General features: G+C 39.9%; 1 long non-coding RNA gene across 1 annotated transcript; it reads right to left on the bottom strand.

Moving 5' to 3' along the window:
* Positions 1-18,833: 18,833 nt before the first annotated feature.
* Positions 18,834-21,136, bottom strand: LOC103891387 (uncharacterized). Its single transcript, XR_655626.4, has 3 exons — positions 20,797-21,136; positions 19,771-19,873; positions 18,834-19,241 (listed from the first exon to the last, which is right to left on the bottom strand). It is a non-coding gene; the product is annotated as an uncharacterized LOC103891387 (long non-coding RNA).
* Between the last annotated feature and the right edge of the window lie 279 nt (positions 21,137-21,415).

A 21,415-nucleotide genomic window follows, 5' to 3' on the forward strand; every position in this document is an offset into this window, starting at 1 on the left:
AGATTTTATTTATTTACTGATTTACCTGTCTTCTCTATCATAATAAAAGCTCCTCAAGAAGAGGAACCTTCACAGATATGTTCATAGCGGAATCCCAGCTCCTAAAATAGAGCCTGGCACAAAGCTCCCTTCAATAATTACATGTTGAATAAATAAATGAAGAAATTGTGAATGAAAAGGAGTTGGGGGTGAGGGAGGAATGGAGATGCTCTACCACATGATGTTTTTAAAGCTCTAGGACATTGGGCCAGCATTTGCTGTCCTGATTTATCCCATTTGTCTGCTTGAGTACATTTAAATTTTGAAGGACCCCAGGTTGTTTGTTTCTTTCAAAGATTGCCCCCTAACTTCAATTTTCCTGCTTGAGTTTTCTGTAGATCTCAGCTGAATTTCAGGGTGGCAAAAACCCACATCCTCTTCCGCTGGCTCCACCTTTCTCTTCTCCTCTTCTGCAACCCACCGACTAGTTTCAACACATCTTTCCTTCTAAGTGAAGAGCATTTAAAAGATTGTAGCTGATTGAACTCTTACAACACCATATCTTTATTTGTTAAGTAACAATGACTCAAAAATAGAGTAGTCTCTCCTGAAATTCATGTGGTTTTACAAATTAAGGAGAAAGTTCTAGGCTCAGTGTGGATTGCCAAGTGGTGAAAATTTGTTATGTATCCTTTGCAAGGCTCTGCTTTCTTCCTTACTACTGCCATTTTGTCTGTAGCTTGAAGGAATAGAGTGAATTATATCCCCATATTGTCACAGAGAATAGAGAATAAAAGATCATCCCATTTTTAAGGGCCCCTCCACAGAAAAATACCCGAGGATTTTGTGTTTGCTTTATTCTTAAATGTGACCCATAAATGAGAACATCCATCCAAATGTCCAACTAACATTTGGAAAGGTGTTTCATTGCTAATTTCATTAGTAATCAGGGGATGAAAAATAAAAACACTATTACACACTCCAAAAATCGACTTAGATGTGAAAGATTAGAAATCCCAAGTATGGGCCAGAATGTGGAACAATGAAAACTGTCATACTTCTGGTCAAAGTGTAAACTGGTACAAGTATTTTAGAAAACTATTTGGTATTATCTACTGAAATTTAATATAATACTATGACCCAGCAGTTCTAGGTATATATCCTCAGAAATGTGTGCACATGTGGACCGAAAGACATGTACAAAAAAGTTTATAGCAGTATTAGTTACGATAGCCCCAATCCAGTAACAACAATAGTTCTAGTTCAACAACAGTAGATGGATAAACAAATTTTGGTATATTTGTACAATGGAATGCTACATAATAATGAAAACAAACTACTACTGTATATAACAATATGGATGAATCTCAAAGATAGAATGTAGAACAAAAGAAACTAGACACTTGAAAATGCCTATGGTATGATTTGATTCATATGAAATCCAAAAAAAAAAAAAAAAAACAAGCAAACTTGGTTACCTTTGGGCGGAGGGGAGGGGCTGGATATGGGGTGATATAGGGGCTCCCGGGGTGCTAGCAATGTTCTGTTTCTTTGACCTGGGTTGTGGTCAGTTTGTAATGATTTAATTACTTGTTCACTTAAGATTTGTTCACTTTTCTGTGTATTTGCTATAGTTCAAGTAAACGTTTAAAAATTCAAAAAAATAAAAATAAATAAAAACAAATAAATGAAGACATATATCAGTTCAATACCGAAACATCAATAACATGTCTGGCAAAAGGCAAGGACTATCAAAATGGGTAACAAAGCAAAATCTTCCCTTTGTCATTTTCAAGATACTGCCAGGGGAGAAGCAGTATGGTCTGGAAAAAGCATGGACTTGGGTTCTTTGAAGTTAGACAAGCCTAGATTTGAATCTCAGTTTTGCCACTTACTGGCTATGTGACTTTAGTCAAGTTATTAATTGTTTTTGTGCCTCCGCTTCTCCATCTGTAACATGGATTCAGTTAAGTCCATATCACCTGGGTGCTATGCACAATAATTGAGAAATGGGATTATACAATATACATTTAAACACCCAGTGGAACTCTGAGAAGTAAGAGGTGCCCAATTAGCTTTATCCTTACTGCCATTCCCACTTATAGCTCCCACCCCCCACCACATCTCTTCTGCCCCACCCCAAAGTTCTCAAAGCAAGGGGGGCTGGGTGGGGATGGGAGGGGTTGGGGGCAGGGAAGGAGTCAGGGAGGGAAACTGACTGGAAATATTATTTTATTATAAAATAATTTTCCTGCCAAGTTCCTCACTTACTCCTGGATTTATTTTTCCTTTTGTGCATAGATAAGGGTATGTGTTAGTGTATTCCTGTCTGAATTTAGAGGCATTTCTTAAAAAGTCATCCAGCGTCATATTACATTAGTTCTTAAACTCCACATACAAGTAAGCATTCCAGAGCACTCGTGTGTCTTGGGATGTATCTTTTATCAAACAATCAAGAAATTATAATAAGCAACTCTGATATAATCTTTATGAAGTGCCAGGAACTTGTCTACATTTTTTACCCTACAAAGTAGGTGCCATGACAATCTTCATTTTATGCATGAGGAAATTCAGGCACAGAGAGGCTGAATAACCTGACCAAGATTGTTCATCAGGCCAATGTCAAGTCTGGATTTAAGCTCAGAGCAGAAGTCAAGAAAGTGCAGCTGGTGGGCCAAAAACAGCCCATCAGATATTGTACAGAGAGGACTTCTGTAGCCAGCCTTCCCTCCTCAAGGCCGCCTCATCATCACTCCGTTTCTCTGTTACTGATCCTAGTGTTCTGTTTTTATAGCTCTCAGAACCCGATCCTATTTATGCACTGACTTGTGTATCATTGTGTATACATACATACATTGTATATTGTATGACTCGAGTTAAAAATAATTTCTACCTTTTTTCTCTTTTCCCACACTACACTGATGTAAGTTTTTACTTTTTTAAATAAATGTATATTAAATACAGTCCGTGACTCACAATGGTTTGACTTACAATTCTTTTACTTTACAATGGTACAAAAGTGATATGTATTTGGTAGAAACAGTACTTCAAGTACTCATACAGCTATTCTGTTTTTCACTTTCAGTACAGCCTTGAACAAATTGAGATATTCAAAGTTTATTATAAAATAGGCTTTATGTTAAATGATTTTCGCTAGCTATAAGCTAATAGAAGTATTCTGAGTGCTCTTAAGGTAGGCTAGGCTAAGCTGTAATGTTCAATAGGTTAGGCGTATTCAGTGTATTTTTGACTTAAAATGATATTTTGAACTTCAAATTAATTTATCAAGACATAGCCCCCATCATAAGTTAAATAATGTCTGTAGTTATACAATAAAATTCTCAATGTTTCCTCTTGGCTGTCCAAACCTAAAATATGTACAACCCGTTTCTTTACAAAAGAAGTTTGCTGCTCCCTTATCTAGTGTATCTTAATCGCTATAAATATTCCGTCTCATTACATGCAGTTGCAAGCACAATCTGCAACCCACAGCAATAAAATTATCGGTTATCAAGCAGGAAGGCATCATCATCATCATCCCTTCCACTGTACAGTCGGTTTGGGGTAACACAAGCAGCATTGTATGCAGGCATGGCCTGCCAATCAGTGACACAAACGCTCTGGGCTCTCGGGGACTATCAGTAACTAGGTTAGGTGCTGAGGCAAATACAGTGGTAGAAGACACTACCTTCATCCTGAAGATTTACCATCAAAATATCCCAAAATAGTGCATTAAGAGCTATCCAAGTCTTTAGGTGAACTAAACCTTCAGCCAAAATATTCTCTAGTAGATTATCAACCCACCGAGTGAGAGAGATAAATCAGAGAGACATAAATTTCTGTGTTTGGGGGGAAATTTGTCACTCACTCTGTGCCTCAATTTCCTCTTCCATACAATGGGGTTGGTGATGACATCTACCTCATGGAGTCATTGTAGGATTTGACTGGGACAATAGATGTCAAGTAGTTAGCACTTTAAGTAGTTGAGACATAAACTCTCAATAAATGTCTAGTATTACTGGTATTGCCCCAGAATTTCTTAGTGGTAGAACAAAGAAAGCCCTCTGTAGAAAGGCTTCAGCAGGGTTATAGTCACCGTGAAATTGTACTAAAATTTTATATTTAAGATGCATTTTTCTGGGGAGAGTTTCTGTAACTTACTTCAGATTCTCTGAGAGATCTGGAACTCAAAAATATTAAGTGCCACAACTCAAAATGATATGAACTAGGGGAGATTCATGAAGGCTTTCGGGAGAAAGATGTGTGCATCCCCAGACATGTCCCCTCTGATGCACCACAGAAAACTGTCAGTTGGTACTGATCTACCCTCCTCCTCCTCCTTCTCCTACACACACACACACACACACACACACACACAAACACACACTTCATCGTACTCTCCAGCATTCAGGGAAGAAAACAGAGGCAAAAGTTGAGAGCTGTATCCTTGCAGTCACTGCTCTTGGGACTTCTGTAGCCAGTCTTCCTCCCTCAGTGCCCCCTCATCATCATTCCCATTCTCTGTCAACTGATCCTAGTGTTCCTTTTTATAGCTTTCAGAAACTGATGCTATTTATGCAGTTACTTGAATATCATTGCCATCTTCTATTTGAATATAGGCTCCATGAAGATAGGAACTTGGTCCGTCTTGCTCATGACTGAATTCTCAGTATTTGGCTCAATAGATATTTGATCAACAAGTAAAAGAGACCCCAAAAATCCCCAGAAAATTTCAGTTCAGCTTGCATATGAACAATGAAAGGCAGCTTGAGAATCTCGACTCTACTATGAATGCCAAATAGCCTGCTTAACCAAGGTTGTCCAAATTCAGCTAAGGGATGCATCAGGATGGACACCATGAGTGTTTTGTGTGGAAACAGAGTGAGGGTTTGTCTATCATTAAGCAACTTGTGAGTAACGAGTGTATAACATCCAGGATGTTTTGACATTTGGGCTTCTTATATCTGACTGCTGCCACCTCGGGCCAGTACATAACTTAGGGGTAGGGTAGCTACATTTATAGACCTGAAATTCTAGTATAATAATAAGACCAAATATCTGAATTAAGACAGTCATAAAAATAATCTTGTGTTTCTTTTATTTGTTCATACATTCAACAAATATTCATGGAGCCTTGTTATGCACTAGGCACTGGGAACTGAGCTGTGAACAAAACAGATAAATCCTTATACTTGGGATGTTTATATCCAAGTGGAGGACTAATGAGAAATCCTTCTCTTCCCCCAGTCCTATTTTCTACTGCCCTTCAATATCTGATTTGATCAAATTTACCAAAAATACTTTTTGCACAAGGCAGCACATCCACATGCCACTCATATATAGACAGTGCATCAAATGTGTTGTGGTTGACAGTAGTTGTTCTCAGTCAGGGGCCATGTTGCCTTCTCTCTACAAGACATTTGTCAATGTCTGGAGACATTTTTGGTATCACAAGAAGGGGGTTGTGCTAATGGCACCAGTGGGGAATGCTGCCAACCATTCTACAATGCACAGGACAGCTCCTCATGACGAAGAATTATCTGGTCCCAGATTACCTAAGTGCTGAGGTTGAGATGTCCTGGTCTACAGTCAAGATCTAATAGCCAGATACAAGCAGCAGTTATACTTTCCCTGATTTCCTTTAATACAATAATATTCAGCATTAAAGAGCTATTGTAGATATTGGGAGTTTTCCCACTGCTCAGAACTTTTTAAACACCCTTCCCTTATCTAAGAAACCTTTCACATCCCCAAGGTAGAAACAAGAGACTCACTTTCCCATTCTCCTTTGTAGTGCTTGACTTCAGCCACACCAACCACAATGAGTGAGAGTATCACTGAGAAGAGAGCAAGATGAGAGAGCCAACGCTGGGTAGAAACTATTTTTTGGCTAGAGATGGAAGTGGGATTTCTGACATCCTAAGCCCAGAATGTGAGCTGTGGTCTCTGTCCTCAGTAGCATCGATGGAGTCTGTACTGGTGCATTCCTATTGTATAGTATGGATGTGATCCTTCTCCATAGAGCCTCCCAGTGTGACTCTCCAGCCATCTTGGAGACCTGAAGCGCTAATATTCTTCAAAAAATTCTTTTTTCCCCTAAACCCACTTAATGGGTTCTCTTTGCATTGTCTCATAATAACAAGCAAAAAAACTATTCACAGTCGATAGGAGATCTAAGAAGGATGGACTCACAATTCACCTAGAACTCACTCACTGGCTTACACTAATCATCCTATTTTGGGGTAAAAACCACCTTGGCTACTAACATAGTAAAATACCCTAGTGTGCCCTGCATGAAAAAGGTATTTCAAAGATAATGCCTTCATCAACAGCAAAAGAAGAAACCTTGTCCTCTGTCTTATCAAGTAGCCAATGCCTTCATCCAGCCAGTTTTTCCCCAGCTGTAAATACAACGTATGTGCGTATGACTCTATTTTGCAAGCACAGGAAATAGGAATCGTAAGGCACCTCTTCTCCTTTCGTATCAAATTAAAAGGGAGAGAAAAAGATTGAAAAGAAGCGCGGGAAAACAAAACCTCCATAAAGATTTTAAAGTCAGACTGCCCTTGAGCCAGCTTGAAGTTGGTTTAAGTGGATTATGATGCCAGCTTGCAAGGACATGCTCTACCATGGGAATGGAGAGACGGTGCATGGAAGATGCACCACCTTCATCTTGTATTTGCCACTGTGGGAGAAGACTGACCTGTTAGCCTTTTTTGCTCACCAGTTCATCTTTTGCTGGGAGAGAGAATTCTGAGTGCAGAATTCTTCACATTATCCATGCAGAACTAGGAAAATTCCCAAAATTTATGGGTCTGTACAGAGTCAGTGTCACAGTAAGAATCCCATTGCCCAAGCAATAAGGTCTAAAATCACAATCTTATTCAAAGTAACAGCGACCACTTACCTCATGTCTCGTATGTGCCAGATACTTTTCTTACATTATTTTTAATCTCCATAGCAATTATTTAAGGTAGGCAATATCTAGAGATGAGGAAACTGGGGCTCTAGGAGTATACATGATTTGTCCAAGGTCTCACAGCAATATCTTAGTAGAGTCTGTCTAGAATCAAAGACAATTTGTCTTTTTGCCCTATCATGAGTCATCTCTACTTCACTCTAACTCCATCCTAAAAACCACCTTCCGCATCCACTATATAAATGAATGATAGCACCACCCTTTCAGTAAAAGGATCTAGACATTCACCATCTCCCTATCATCACAGCAGCAACTGCAATGCTTGGAAAATAGTTGAGAATTAGTAAGGGCTTGTCAAATGAGACACAGTTTCTTATTCTGGCCCTGACATGAAACAGGTGATCAAGTAAACATATATTTTATATATATTCACTTCACTTTCCTAGGCACTAATTTCCTAATCTATAAGACAAGGGTATTGGGACGAAAGTCTAGTCTTAAAGGTTCCTTTCAAGTCATTTATTGAAAGTTTGTCTGACACTTTTTGTTTTACTAAACTTTATATATTCCTTAAATACACAGTCAAAGAAACATGTACAAGTAAATACAGACAAGCTCTATCTAATGATGTTAACTGTCACTCAGTATATAAAGACATCTCTCAGAGAAATTGGTCACTTGTTCTTTCTTTAGACAACTGCTCATCATGTCCTTTGACTAATCATAAGCCAACAGTAAGAAGTTAAGAGTGCCAAGAAAAGGTAACTGTGTTAAGTTGCATTAGTATTTTTCCAAGTATTTACTCTCCCCTTCTTTCATACCTATAAGAGGATTATCCATCCCCACCCACTGGCATGTGCGTACAGTGCCTCCATGAAGTGGGTATATCTGTTTTTCTTCACAATGAATTGATCACATGCCTTGCTTTGGCCAATAGAATGTGAGTGGTCATACAATGTGAGCATGTCTGAAAAGAAGTCATGAAACAATTACCTGGTTCTGATTTATCTCCTGCTTTTTTTTTTTCTTTGGCGTTAAATTGGTATGTGCAAGATAGAGGTTGATCTTTCACCTTTGACCTGGTATTGAGAAGGTACCTGAGGCAAAACCAGAGCTGATCTAGAGTTGACATACACAGTGGACATATAAAATGAATAAAAGATTAACCTTTTAGATTGTAAGCCACTGTAATTTGGAAGATGTTTGCTACTGCAGCATAACCTATCAAAGGCTGACTTATAAATAATATTTCAGATACCGTCAATTCTCATTGTTCACTGTAGTTATGTTTTATGAAGTTTCCATGGATACTGAATTAGCGAACACTGAACTAACGTTCCTAGGTAAAATAGAAGGTTAGGTTCCCGTGAGCTCTGGTCAAAACATTTTCATCATCCAAGCAATACATACTCTTGCTTTATGTGTGTTTCTATGTAAAGACACCTTATTCAATATATTTTGTTGATTCATTAAAATTAAACTCATGGCCAGCAGCATTATAGTTCATGCCTAAATGAGGCTTATCTAACATGTATATATTTTCCATAAGTCATTTCACAGTCTTCTTGCACTCAAGAACACTACACAGCACTTCAGCACTATGCTGAAATGGGGCCATTTTAAACAGAAAAATCACCACCAACAAAAATTAGCTGGGAGTGATGGTGCACACCTGTAGTTCAAGCTACTTGGGAGACTGAGGCAGAAGAATCGTTTAAACCTAGGAGGCAGAGGTTGCAGTGAGACAAGATTGCACCACTGTACTTCAGCCTGGGCAACAGAGTCAGTCTCCATCTCAAGAAAAAAAACAAAACAAAAATAAAACAAAACAAACAAACAAAAAAACCACTTCATCAAAAAGCATACAAATGGGGAAAATGTGGTGCTAAGTAGATTGAAAGGAACACTTGTTACAATGTGAGAGCTGAAGTGAAATAGCAGAGGCTTACCTTGTTTACCCTCAGCTAGGATCATGTGTGTCAGCTGACTTAGATGTTTTGCCACCCACTCTAAGCATGTCCAAGAATCACTGTAAAAGCACCATGAGTATTGATTTGGGGATTTAAGTATGTTTTAGCAAGTAGGTGAGTTCACATATATAGAATCCATGAATAATAAAGATCTACTCTACTTATATGTGCCATATCATTTAACCCTCATAACAATCCCAAAAGGTGAGTATTTTTATCACCATTGTAGAGAAAAGTAAGATTCTGATGGTGAAATAATGTGTCCAAAGGTATAACTAATTCATGATAAAGCAAGGATTTAAAGGTTTTTAAAGTCATCCAGGTTTGCATGGCTCCAAAATCACAATATGGCTCTTTTCTATGCCCCATATTGTCTCCCAGTAGAAGGAAAGTTGGTATGTGGCACCAAGACTCAACTTCTCTGCCTGGATTTCAGGGCCCTGCTTAATCTGATTGCTCATGGTATTTTCCATCTCCATTCAACCCATGCTCACCAACACCCTCCTCTTCAGTGACGAGATTCTTTCCTCCCATTGTGCTCAGCCGCCATTTTTAGTTCTACTTTGACACGGAATATGCTCTTCTGTCAGGCATCTGGTCCACATTCTCAAGGCTGATTGGAGAAGCTTGGAGATTATTTGGTCCAATCTTGATGCTTCCAGCTCAGACCCAGAGAAGGTCAGTGATTTTCCCAATGTTAGTAAGAGTCTGAGTAAGGACTTGAACACAGATTTGCTGACCTTGGGGCAATTATTCCTGGGATTGTTTCACTTTTCCTCCCACCCCAAAAGCAGTTACCTTTAACCTCAGAGCAAACAAATGAGGCAGAGGAGGGGCGGGAGTGGCAAAAGCAAATTATTACCACTCAGAGGTGTTTACAAATTATTTCAAAGGCTTAGGAAGGAGACAGAGCTGATGACTTTGTCAGTCAAACAGCCTCCTGTTCTAAAAGAATCCAACAAACCACTGAAGAATAATAGCAGAGACCTTCTGGTCTTTGAATTCATACAGCACCTTTCATCTCTGAAGCTCAAGGCTCCTTCCAGAAATTATCTCATTCTTCTTCCCAGAATACTAGTAAAGAGTGGTTGCAAGTATTGTACCCATTTTGCTGATAGAAACATTAAGCCTCAAATGCAGTAAGAGATTTGCTCAGAATCAGAAAAATCAACAACCTTATTCTGCAGAACCAGGGTTAAAGCTGAGAACTAGAATCAAAACTTAGCCCTTTGAAATCTCATCCTAAGCCATAGAAGTAATTGTCCAGAAATGAGACTGAAACAAGGAGGAAAAGAGGACTGGCATTTGTTGAAGATGTGTTGTGTCAAATGTCTCATATTAAAGATATCACAGGTCCTTGGTATCCATCCTGTGAAGTAGAAATTGTTATCCTCACTTTATAGACAGGGAGACTGAGGCTAAGGAAGGTTTAGTAAGAAGGTACTCAAAGTGCTAAATAGCAGAGAAAAGATTTGACCACAGATATTCATAACATCAAAGCCAGCATCATTGATAAGACTGCAGAAAATGCCTGGTATTTGCAGAAGACTATGCTAGGCCCAATGAGCGTACAGTGAAACACCACATGAAGATGTAGCAAGAACTTATCAAGCAGCAGGCATCAGAGATCCGAAGATAACTAGGACATGCCCTCCAGGAGTCAACACTCTATTTTAACAGAGAAGAGGAGCATATGGAGCATATAGAGAATAATCCAGAACCCACTCTCTTGTTGAGTACTTTCTACATGCCAGGCACTGTGCTCTTCATGCTAGAGATTCAACAGGGAACAAAAACACAGCTCTTGCCTTCGTGTAGCTCACTATGCATGATTGTCAATGTATTCCAAGGGATGCTGCATACCCAAAGATTTGGGGCAGGCACAGGAGAAAAGGGAGGACTTTGACTTTGTGTGCTTTATCTTAAAACTCATGCAAATTTAAAATCCTACACTATAATATATGGAGGTTCATTTTAACATTACTATATATTTCCTAATAATCAAGTTAAATTGTTTGCCTTTTTTTTTCTTTACCAACCTTCCCCAAACAGTTGAGACTTCAGGGTACTGTTTACGTTGACTCTGAAGCATAAACAAACTCCTAACAAACTAGAGCTATACCATCAGGATGCACAAGCCTGATTTAAAAGTGCTGGCCAATAGGCACAGTCCAATTCTGTCGACACCACTTGATTCAATATCGTTAGTGTCTACTATGTGCTATTATGCACAGTGTTCAGTGCTGGGGGAAACAAAACAAAACAAAAACAACCAAAACCAAAAACTGGGATAATGGAGAAGAAAATCTCAAATTATTTCTATTCAATGAAGTTAGAGCTATGGCCAAAATAGCTAGAGGGGCCAAGAGGGGACACCCAAACCAGATAAATAAGCTCCAGGTTCCTTTCATATTTGCACATTAAAAGCACACAATAAATGTTTTTGGCTGATAGAGTCACATCAGTTTTGTCTTAATCTTACAAAATATATGTTCCTTATAAAGCACATAATCACACCCAGCCTTGCAGCTCCACATGGGGGGCACAAACAGGGGAGGGCTGCTTTCTGGACCCAGGAGTCTAATTAACTCTCTCATCAAGCCAGTCCAGTTGGGCCTCCAGCCTCCTACCCCACCCCCACCTTGGATGTGCCCTTTGGCAGCATTTACAGGAGTGGTCTCCCTCTCATTCCCCAAGCAAAGAAAGTTTCTCACACGGTGATCTATGAATGTGTCTGCTCATGACTTCTCCGGAAGTTAATTCTATTACCTTCTGGGTTTGATTGACAACTGCCAAAGGATTTCCTTACACCTCTGGGACATGGACCTCCTGGCAGTGACTCTTTCTACACTGCTGCAACCTGACAAATTTAAAAATGAATCATTGGCCGGGCGTGGTGGCTCACACCTATAATCCCAGCACTTGGGAGGCCAAGGTGGGCGGATCACGAGGTCAGGAGATCAAGACAATCCTGGCTAACACGGTGAAACCCCATCTCTACTAAAAATATAAAAAATTAGCCGGGTGTGGTGGCAGGCGCCTGTAGTCCCAGCTACTAGGGAGGCTGAGGCAGGAGAATGGCGTGAACCCGGGAGGTGGAGCTTGCAGTGAGCCGAGATCATGCCACTGCAATCCAGCCTGGGCAACAGAGGAAGACTCCATCTCATAAAAAAAAAAAAAAAAAAAAAAAAGATGAATCATTACATTCTATCTACATCCAAAGCCTTTATTTTTCCCTCCTAGTTATGAACTAACCCAGAAACCTCAGTCTTACTGCACTTTCTATTGTCAGTATATTCAGATTAAACTAACATTTACTGAGAACCCACTGTGTGTCTCTCATGTTTATAAATATTATTTAATCATATGTCCTGATTAGCCCTGGGAGTTAAATAAGTGTTACCATTTTCAAGATGGGTTCTCTGAAGCTTAAAAAAATAAGTTACTAAGCCAAGTCTCCAAATTCCATTTCTACTACTTTTTCCTCTCAACAGTGTTGCCTAAACCTTTGGATGGATAGATGGATGCATGGATGGATGGAGAAAGAGACAGAGAAGGAAAGAGAAAAGAGAAAGGCATATATATATATTTTTCTTCATTCTGGGGGCCCACCCTGAAACTACTGAATCACAGTCTCTAGAGGTTCTCAGGCAACTAGCCCAGCTGTTTTTGCCAACTGGAATTTATGAGCCACCGCAAGAGACCACATGCAGCTTCATCTAAAACAAATTATTTTTAAGCACACAGAGTGAGCAGTGATATGAGGAGTGCCCAAGAGTGCCTATGCTTAAAACTCTCTTTTCTCTTGGTCTCCATGAGTCTCCTTTGCAAAGTCAGGTATTACAAGATTCTAGAACACCTATTACCTGCCACTGGCAATTTAGTTGTTCAGCAAACATTCATTTGTTGAGTTGCATGCCAGACACTATACTAGATGATGGGACAACTAAAGAGAAATGAACAGTTCTGTGTCTATGTAAAAATAATAATGATGATGATGATGAGATGGGACTTCAATTGAGGAAGTGCCATTGGGGAGGTATGTAAAAGGTGCTATGGAAAAAAAGCAACAGGAACCCCTTGATAGAAAAAAAAAAATGCTGGAGGGGGTGGGGATTTCTGCCTGTGTTCTTCAGAATGGGGTATGGGAAAATCTGGGAGGAAAAGAAATTTAAGTAAGAGCAGAGACTTTGCAAAATTTGTTGTGTTGACTTTTCCTCATGCTGCTTCCCCTGGCATAGGAAGTCATTAGCTGGATAGGAGAGACTTCACAAGAACTTCAATGAATCAAGATGTGTTGGTTTTGTTTTGACACATGGAATTCTTAGGGATTTGATATGTTTTTTTTCCCAGCCTTCTCCATCAAAGTTGTTTTCAACTAGTCCTGATTGGACCGATTGACTCATCCTCAGATATCATAGTTTTCCCACTACAAAAGCATGGAACTGATGCCAATAAACCCACTCCTTATTCCCAGAGGGCTAGGGTGAGTCCTAGCAGAGGGGAATTGCTAGGGATGGCACCTGGCAGAAATGGACCATCTGTCTTTACTCCACAATTATGGTCCCTGCCATTGTGAAGGAAACATTTACCTCCTCCTCACCCTCAGGCCCCCTTTTCCTGTACTTAGGGTCTCATTGCCCCTCCCCACCCTCCAACAAGTAGCTGGTGCCTTCTCCTTGACCCCTGACTCACTGTGGGGAGAACTCTGCCTCAAGAAACATCTTTTCGTCTCACTCTCTAGCTCCAACTGTCCCTTTGCCTCCATGGGGAGCTCCTTGCTCTCTCCTTTGGTATTTCTCTGAGGGCTCACTCAGACCACTCCACTCCACCTGCCACCAGTGGTCTCATACTGAACTATAAATCTGGCCATCCCCCTCTCCTCTTTGATATCTTCCATCCCCTTCCCATGTCTGGCACATGATGATGGCCTCAACCCCCAGGTGACTCTTGGACCATGTACCAACCATGCCTTTCCCATTGAGCCACTGTGGAAAGCCCATGCTTGCTTCTAAGTGCTCCATGGTTTGGTTTGGTTTGGTTTTCTGTCATGTCATTCTCTGCCTGGGACAGGATTTCTCCCTATCAACACTGAGAGATCTCCTGCTGACCCTGTGCTCAATGATTGTGCCTGCCTTGTCCCTAGCATCCAGATCAACACCTAGCAAATAAACAAGTGCTCAAGAATGTATGTTAAATGAGTGAATAAGCTAGTTAGCAAGAGAGTGAAAGAGAATGAATGAATACTTGGAGAGTGCAGGCCTTCACTGTGAGGCCTCTGGAAGCCTAAGTGAATGACATACTCCTTCCTCTGGGTTAACAGCATGTGAAATATCCCTCTGCTGTAACCCTTATCACTATTACGATGTGGAATCTCGGGCTCCGTTCTTGGGCACATAGTCTGTGTCACATTTTGTATCAGCAGCACATAATAGCCATGCAATACATAATCAACAATTTAGTTTTACGAACCCATTTTACCATCCACATTCCCATCTCCTCACCTCTTTCTACAGCATTTTCTGACTCCTCACTTTTCATTCTCTCTCTCACCTTCAGAAAATTCCAGACCTCGCTCCTTTACCCTAGTATTACTGCCTGAAATGCCCTCTCCTGCATCCTTTCCTATGTGTATTTAAATCCTAAACTCCTCACAGCTAACAAAAGACCATCCTCCCAATCCTCCCCGGCCTTCAAGAACATTCCTCCTGTGGCTCCCAAGTCACACACATGTCTTTTTAACAATAATAATAAAAACAATCATTTTTCAGTACCAGAATGAATCTCAGGTGCTTTATGTATTACATAAATTCAGACATGTCTCTTTTTATTGTACTTCTCTTTACTGTGCTTTGCAGAGATATTGCATTTTTTTTTACAAACTGAAGATTTGTGGTAACCCTGCATCTAGGAAATCTATCAGTGCTAATTTTCCAACAGTGTGGGCTTATTTATTTCACTGTGTCACATTTTGTTAATTCTTTGGTAAGTTCAAGTTTATTGTTATTATTCTATCTGTTATGGTGATCTGTGATCAGTGATCTTTGATATTACTATTGTAGTTGTTCTGGGGTGCCACACACTGCACCCATATCAGTCAGTAAACTGGTAAATGTTGTGGGTGTTCTGACTGCTCCACTCAAACCAGCCTTGTCCCGCATCTCTCCCCCTCTCCTCTGGCCTTTCTATTCCTTGAGTCAGAAAAAATATTGAAATTAGGTGAATTAATAATCTTATAATGAACTCTAAGTATTCAAGTAAAAGGAAGGGTCACAAGTCTTTCATTGTAAATAAAAAACTAGAAATGATTCAGTGAGCCGAGATCACACCACTGCACTCCAGCCTGGATGACACAGCAAGACTCTGTCTAAAAAAAAAAACAAAAAAAAACTAGAAATGATGAAGCTTAGTGAGTATGGCATGTCAAAAGCTCAGCCTCTTGTGCCAAACAGCCAAGTCGTGAATGCAAAGGCCAAGTTGTTAAAGGAAACTAAAAGTGCTATTCTTGTGAACATATTAATGACAAGAAGCAAAACAATCTTTTTGTGATATGGATAAAATTTTAGTAGTCTGGATAGATCAAACTAGCCACAACATTCCCTTAAGTCGAAGCCTAATTCAGAGCAAGCCCCCAACTCTCTTCAATTCTGTGAAGTTTGAGAAAGATGAGAAAGCTGCAGAAAATGAGTTTGAAGCTAGCAGAGGCTGGTTCATGAAGTTTAAGGAAAGAAGCCATCACCATAACATAAAAGTGAAAGGTGAAGTAGCAAGTGCTGATGGAGAGGCTGCAGTAAGTTAACCAGAAGATCTAGTTAAGGTAAGTTATCCAGAAGATCTATTTAAGATAATTGATAAAAGTAGCTACACTAGGCAACAGAATTTCATTTTAGACCAAGCAGTCTTATGTTGCAAGAAGATGCCATCTAGGACTTTCGTAGCTACAGAGGAGAAGTCAATGCCTGGCTTTAAAGCTTCACAAGACAGGGTAACTCTCTTGTTAGGGGCCAATGCAGATGGAGACTTTAGGTTAAAGTCAACGCTCATTTACCATTCTTTTTTTTTTCTTTTTATTATTATACTTTAAGTTTTAGGGTACAAGTGCACAACGTGCAGGTTAGTTACATATGTATACATGTGCCATGCTGGTGTGCTGCATCCATTAACTCATCATTTAACATTAGGTATATCTCCTAATGCTATCCGTCCCCCTTCCCCCCACCCCACAACAGGCCCCAGTGTGTGATGTTCCCCTTTCTGTGTCCAAGTGTTCTAATTATTCAATTCCCACCTATGAGTGAGAATATGTGATGTTTGGTTTTTGTCCTTGCGATAGTTTGCTGAGAATGATGATTTCCAGCTTCATCCATGTCCCTACAAAGGACATGAACTCATCATTTTTTATGGCTGCATAGTATTCCATGGTGTATATGTGCCACATTTTCTTAATCCAGTCTATCATTGATGGACATTTGGGTTGGTTCCAAGTCTTTGCTATTGTGAATAGTGCCGCAATAAACATATGTGTGCATGTGTTTTTATAGCAGCATGATTTATAATCCTTTGGGTATATACCCAGTAATGGGATTGCTGGGTCAAATGGTATTTCTAGTTCTAGATCATTTACCATTCTTAAAATCTTAGGGCCCTTTAGAATCATGCTAAATCTACTCTGTATGTGTTCTGTAAATAGAACAACAAAGCCTAGATGACAGCACATCTGATTACAGAATGGTTTGCTGAATATTTTAAGCCCATGCTTGAGACCCGCTGCTGAAAATCAAAGATTCCTTTCAATAATATAGCTACCCAAGAGTTTTGATAATGCTTTTAGTTATCCAAGAGTTTTGATGAAGATGTACAAGGAGATTAATGTTATTTTATGCCTGTGAACACAGCATTCCTGACATAGCCCATGGATTGAGAAATAATTTGACTTTCAAACCTCGTAACTTAAGAAATATATGTTATAAGGCTACAGTTGCCATAGATAGTGAGTCTTCTGATGAATCTGAGCAAATTAAATTGAAAACTTTCTGGAAATAATTCAGCATTTTAGAGGTCATTAAGACGATTTGTGATTCATGGGAAGAAGTCAAAATATCAGCATTAATAGGAGTTAAAAGAAGTGGATTCTAACCCTCATAGATGACTTTGAGAGCTTTAGTGGAGGCAAGAACTGTGGATGTGGTAGAAACAGCAAGATAGCCGGAATTAGAAGTGGAGCCTGAAGATGTGACAGAATTGTTACAATCTCGTGACAAAACTTGAATGGATGAGAAGTTGCTTCTTATGAGCAAAAAAAAAAAATAGTTTCTTGAGATGGGATCCACTCCCAGTGAAGATGCTGTGAGCATTGTTGAAATGACAACAAAAGATTCACTACAATCAACTTACTTGATAAAGCAGCAGTAGGGCTTGAGAAGACTGACTCCAATTTTGAAAGATCTATAATACTATGGGTAAAGTGCTGTTAAACAGCATTGCAAGCTACAGAGAAATCTTTTGTAAAAAGAAGAGTCAATCAATGCACTAAATTTCATTCTTGTCTTATTTTAGGAAATTGTTATAGCTACCCAACCTTCAGCAACCACTACCCTGATCAGTCAGCAGCCATCAACATTGAGAAAAGACCCTCCACCAGCAAAAAACATTAGGATTTGCTGAAGGCCCAGGTTTATTATTTAGCAATAAAGATTTTTTTTTTGAGATGGAGTCTCACTCTGTTGCCCAGGCTGGAGTACAGTGGCATGATCTCACCTCACTGCAACCTCTGCTTCCCGTGTTCAAGTGATTCTCCTGCCTCAGCCTCCCGAGTAGTTGGAACTACAGACTCCCACCACCACACCTGGCTAATTTTTGTATTTTTAGTAGAGACAAAGTTTCACCATATTGGCAAGGCTAGAACTCCTGACTTCCAGTGATCCTCCTGCCTCAGCCTTCCAAAATGCTGGGATTACAGGGATGAGCCACCACACCCAGCCAGCAATAAAATATTTTTTAATTAAGATGTGTACATTTAAGAATGGGCATGGTGGCTCACACCTGTAATCCCAGCACTTTGGGAGGCTGAGACAGGAGGATCACTTGAGGTCAGGAATTTGAGATCAGCCTGACCAACATGGTGAAACCCTGCCTCTACTAAAAAAAAAAAGTTTTTAAAAATTAGCTGAGTGTGGTGGCATGCTCCTCTGTAATCTCAGCTACTTGGGAGGCCCAGGCAGGAGAATCACTTGAACCTGGAAGGTGGAGGTTGCAGTGAGCTGAGATCGCATCACTGCACTCCAGCCTGGGTGACAGACTGAGACTCAGTCTCAAAAAAATTTAAAAAATAAAATAAGATGTGTACATGCTTTAGACATAATGCTATTTCACACACAGTAGACTACAGCAGTGTAAACATAACTTTTATATGCACTGGAAAACCAAAAACTTCACGTGACTTGCTTTATGGCAATATTTGCTTTATTGCAGTGGTCTGTAACCAAACCCACAATATCTCAAGGTATGCTTGTATATATATTTTTATAATCTCCTATACACAATATGGAAGGATAAGAAATTGAGGCAAAAAGAGGTTAAATATCTGTCTTAAAGTTGGGGAACTGGTAAATGATAGAGCTAGTATTTGAACTTGGCCATTATTCATTCATTTATTCACTGATTCATTTATTCATTAAACAAATAGTTATGGAGTGCCCACGAGGCATTATTTCCAGACTTCAACACTTTGTGGTATTATTCATTTGGCAAACTAAACTCTTCTGTTGCTTAGACAAAGTGAAGGCAGACAAAGGAGGAAAACCAGAAGGGATTACAGGCTCTGAATCAAAGAAAGGCAGAAAAAGGGAAGAGTGAGAGACGAGTTTCAGTTTCAGGTGAGATACCTGAAAGGGGAAAAATTCCTAGGGAATAGCTTTCCTCCTCCAGGGCTCCAGGTTGAATGAATTCCCTGAACTCAGGCACAAGCGTCAAGACTTGTTTTATTGGTATTTACAAAAATAGGTTTTAAAGGATCAGCAATTTGCAGATTCCAGTTGGATGTGTCACACACACACATCTCTCATTCATCACATCTAAGAGAGGGGAGAAGGAAAGACACGGCTTTGCGAGCCTAGATATTTTGAAAGGGGTGTTTTGGGATTTCAGTGATTTCTTTTTCCAGCAGCAACTGTATCTTGGACTGTGGTTTATCTCTCTTTCCCATCTTCCAGGCAGGTCAGTTAACCCTTTTGGGCTGTGTTCTATCAGGGTTAGTGCATAATAAAGATCCTCTGCATTTAGAATTACGTTTTTTACCTGTAAACCCTCTTCAGGAGGCTGCAAACTCTTCCAAGACAGAAGCTGCTGTACTGATTTTTCACCTGCTTCAATGCCTAGAGAGGAAAAAGGGAGAGAAGGGGAGAGTAAAAGGAGGAAGAAAGAAACAGGTGCAAAGGATATCTACTTGGTACTTTACAAGGTAGTGTTAATGAAATACACTTAAATCAAGAGTTCTGGGTTCAAGTTCCAGTCCTGACAGTGCCTATACATCCTTGGGTCATCACTCAGACTCTCAGAGCCTCAATTTCTTACTCTGAGAAATGGAAATAATAATGCCTACTTCACCAGATCATTAGGAGAATTAAATAAGGTAATGTATTGGGTAACATTTTGTAATTATGTGCTACTATGTAAGTTAAAATTGTATGAAGGTTTAATTAAAGGAACTGTTCTTTAAGACTTCAAGGAGTTTCTGTCAGAAGTTGAAACTAGAGGATTTACCAGGATGTTTCTGGCTTTATAGGGGTCATGTCCTCTTTCAAGACACCTCAGTTGACCAGTAAACGCATTCCTTTCAAGGTTTAATATTAAAATACAAATTCTGATCTAATCTGGATCAGAAGAGAAAATACTCCAACCTACCATTGTCAACTGCAACACCGGTTGTGTTTAATGATGATGGAATTCTGTCACTTCCACCAACACTTTTTGAGCATTCGCTGGATGCAGGGCATTCTGGTGTATACTGATAAGAAACAACAACCAAAGATAATTAAGATTGACCTCATCCTCCAAGATGTTTACAGTCTACTTTGCTTCCCTAAGCCTCAGTTTTTCCATCTGCCAAAACAGAAGCTTGGAAGAGATGTCTCCAAGACACTTTCTACCATGACCTTTTGAATTTCATAACTCTCTAATTCCAGAATTCAAAGAGTGACTGTTTTACCTCCCACTGAACGATTCTTCTGATAAAAAAGCTCTCTGCTAGCTAAGCTAGCCAAGACACCATACCTGAAGATAATACCTAAACTTCTGTTTGTGACCCAGGAATCCCAAATTGGTGTCACACCAAAACAATGTCATTTATACAATTCATTATATAAGTCACTCATTAATACATTTGCTTAGTTGATTTTCATTAAAATCCTGCAGGGAGCATTATTACGCTTATTTTTCAAAAGAGATAACTGAGTCGTAAAAGGATTAAATTATTTGCCCAGGTCACACGGAAAGAAATTAACGTGGCCAGGGTATAAAACCAGATTTTCTGTTTTTAAATATAATTTTTTCTCTCCCCTCCACCCTGTAAGAGCTTTTATTACCAAGCGGTTGAGAAGCACAGGCTCAGGGACACTGAATTTGACCAAAGAAGCTAATAGAACCATTCCAAAAACCTATGGTTCCCCCTAAAGCATTAGAAAGACTCAGAATGGGTTAAGTTCTCCCTGGCTCAGTCCCAGCAGACATTAAATTCACCTGTGCTTGCTCTGAAATAAATCAGTGTCCCTTTCTGCTGCTGCTGTTGTCTGGAAATAATGCAAATGCAATGGGCCTTTACTGACATTGTGTTTCCCTGGAAGGATACACATAATAAATTGTCCCTTAATACTGTTAAAGAGACATTTTCCTCTTACTCAGGAGCTTTTGGGGTTGGACTGGGCTACTCACCCCGCAAGGAGGAGGACATGTGTCTTGTCACTGGCCCAGTTATTCATGTGGCCTCTTATCGCTCTTTGGCTCACTGCATTGCAAGGTTCAAGGATGCACTTCCAGGCCTCCACATCAAGTCATAGGACTTGCTGGTAACCTAGATTGGTTTTCTCGTTTGTAATTTGAATTTATTTTATGTTATGCATTTGTATGTTTATTTATTCGGATGCTCAGAAGCTGAAGATAACTGGTGCTCCTGGTCCATGCCATTCATCAATTGGAAGAATGCCAAGCTGTTTCCGCAGAGGACAGAAGGCATTGGTCTCCCCTGCAGGAAGCCACTGCTGCTCCTTAATTGTTTGCTAGAGGAAGAATCAAGGGTAAAATTTAAAGTAAATGGCTGGCCGAGTTGCACTAATTCATCAAAGCATGTTTCAAGTCAGTAGTCAGAGCATGCATCAGCCCCCGGCGCCACCAGCTTCTACGAGAGTGGAAAAGCCAGCAGACCTCCGAGCAGATGAAATCATTAGGAGGCATTCAGCAGGGCTTGAAAAGCAAAGAGAGAGGAGGCGGGGATTTCTGTGTGTGCTCCCTTTGCCACATGGGAAACACCAGCTGCCTGTGACCTAGTTATCCA

Source organism: Pongo abelii, chromosome 7, assembly GCF_028885655.2.
Source record: "Pongo abelii isolate AG06213 chromosome 7, NHGRI_mPonAbe1-v2.0_pri, whole genome shotgun sequence".
NCBI classification, from domain to species: Eukaryota; Metazoa; Chordata; class Mammalia; order Primates; family Hominidae; genus Pongo; species Pongo abelii.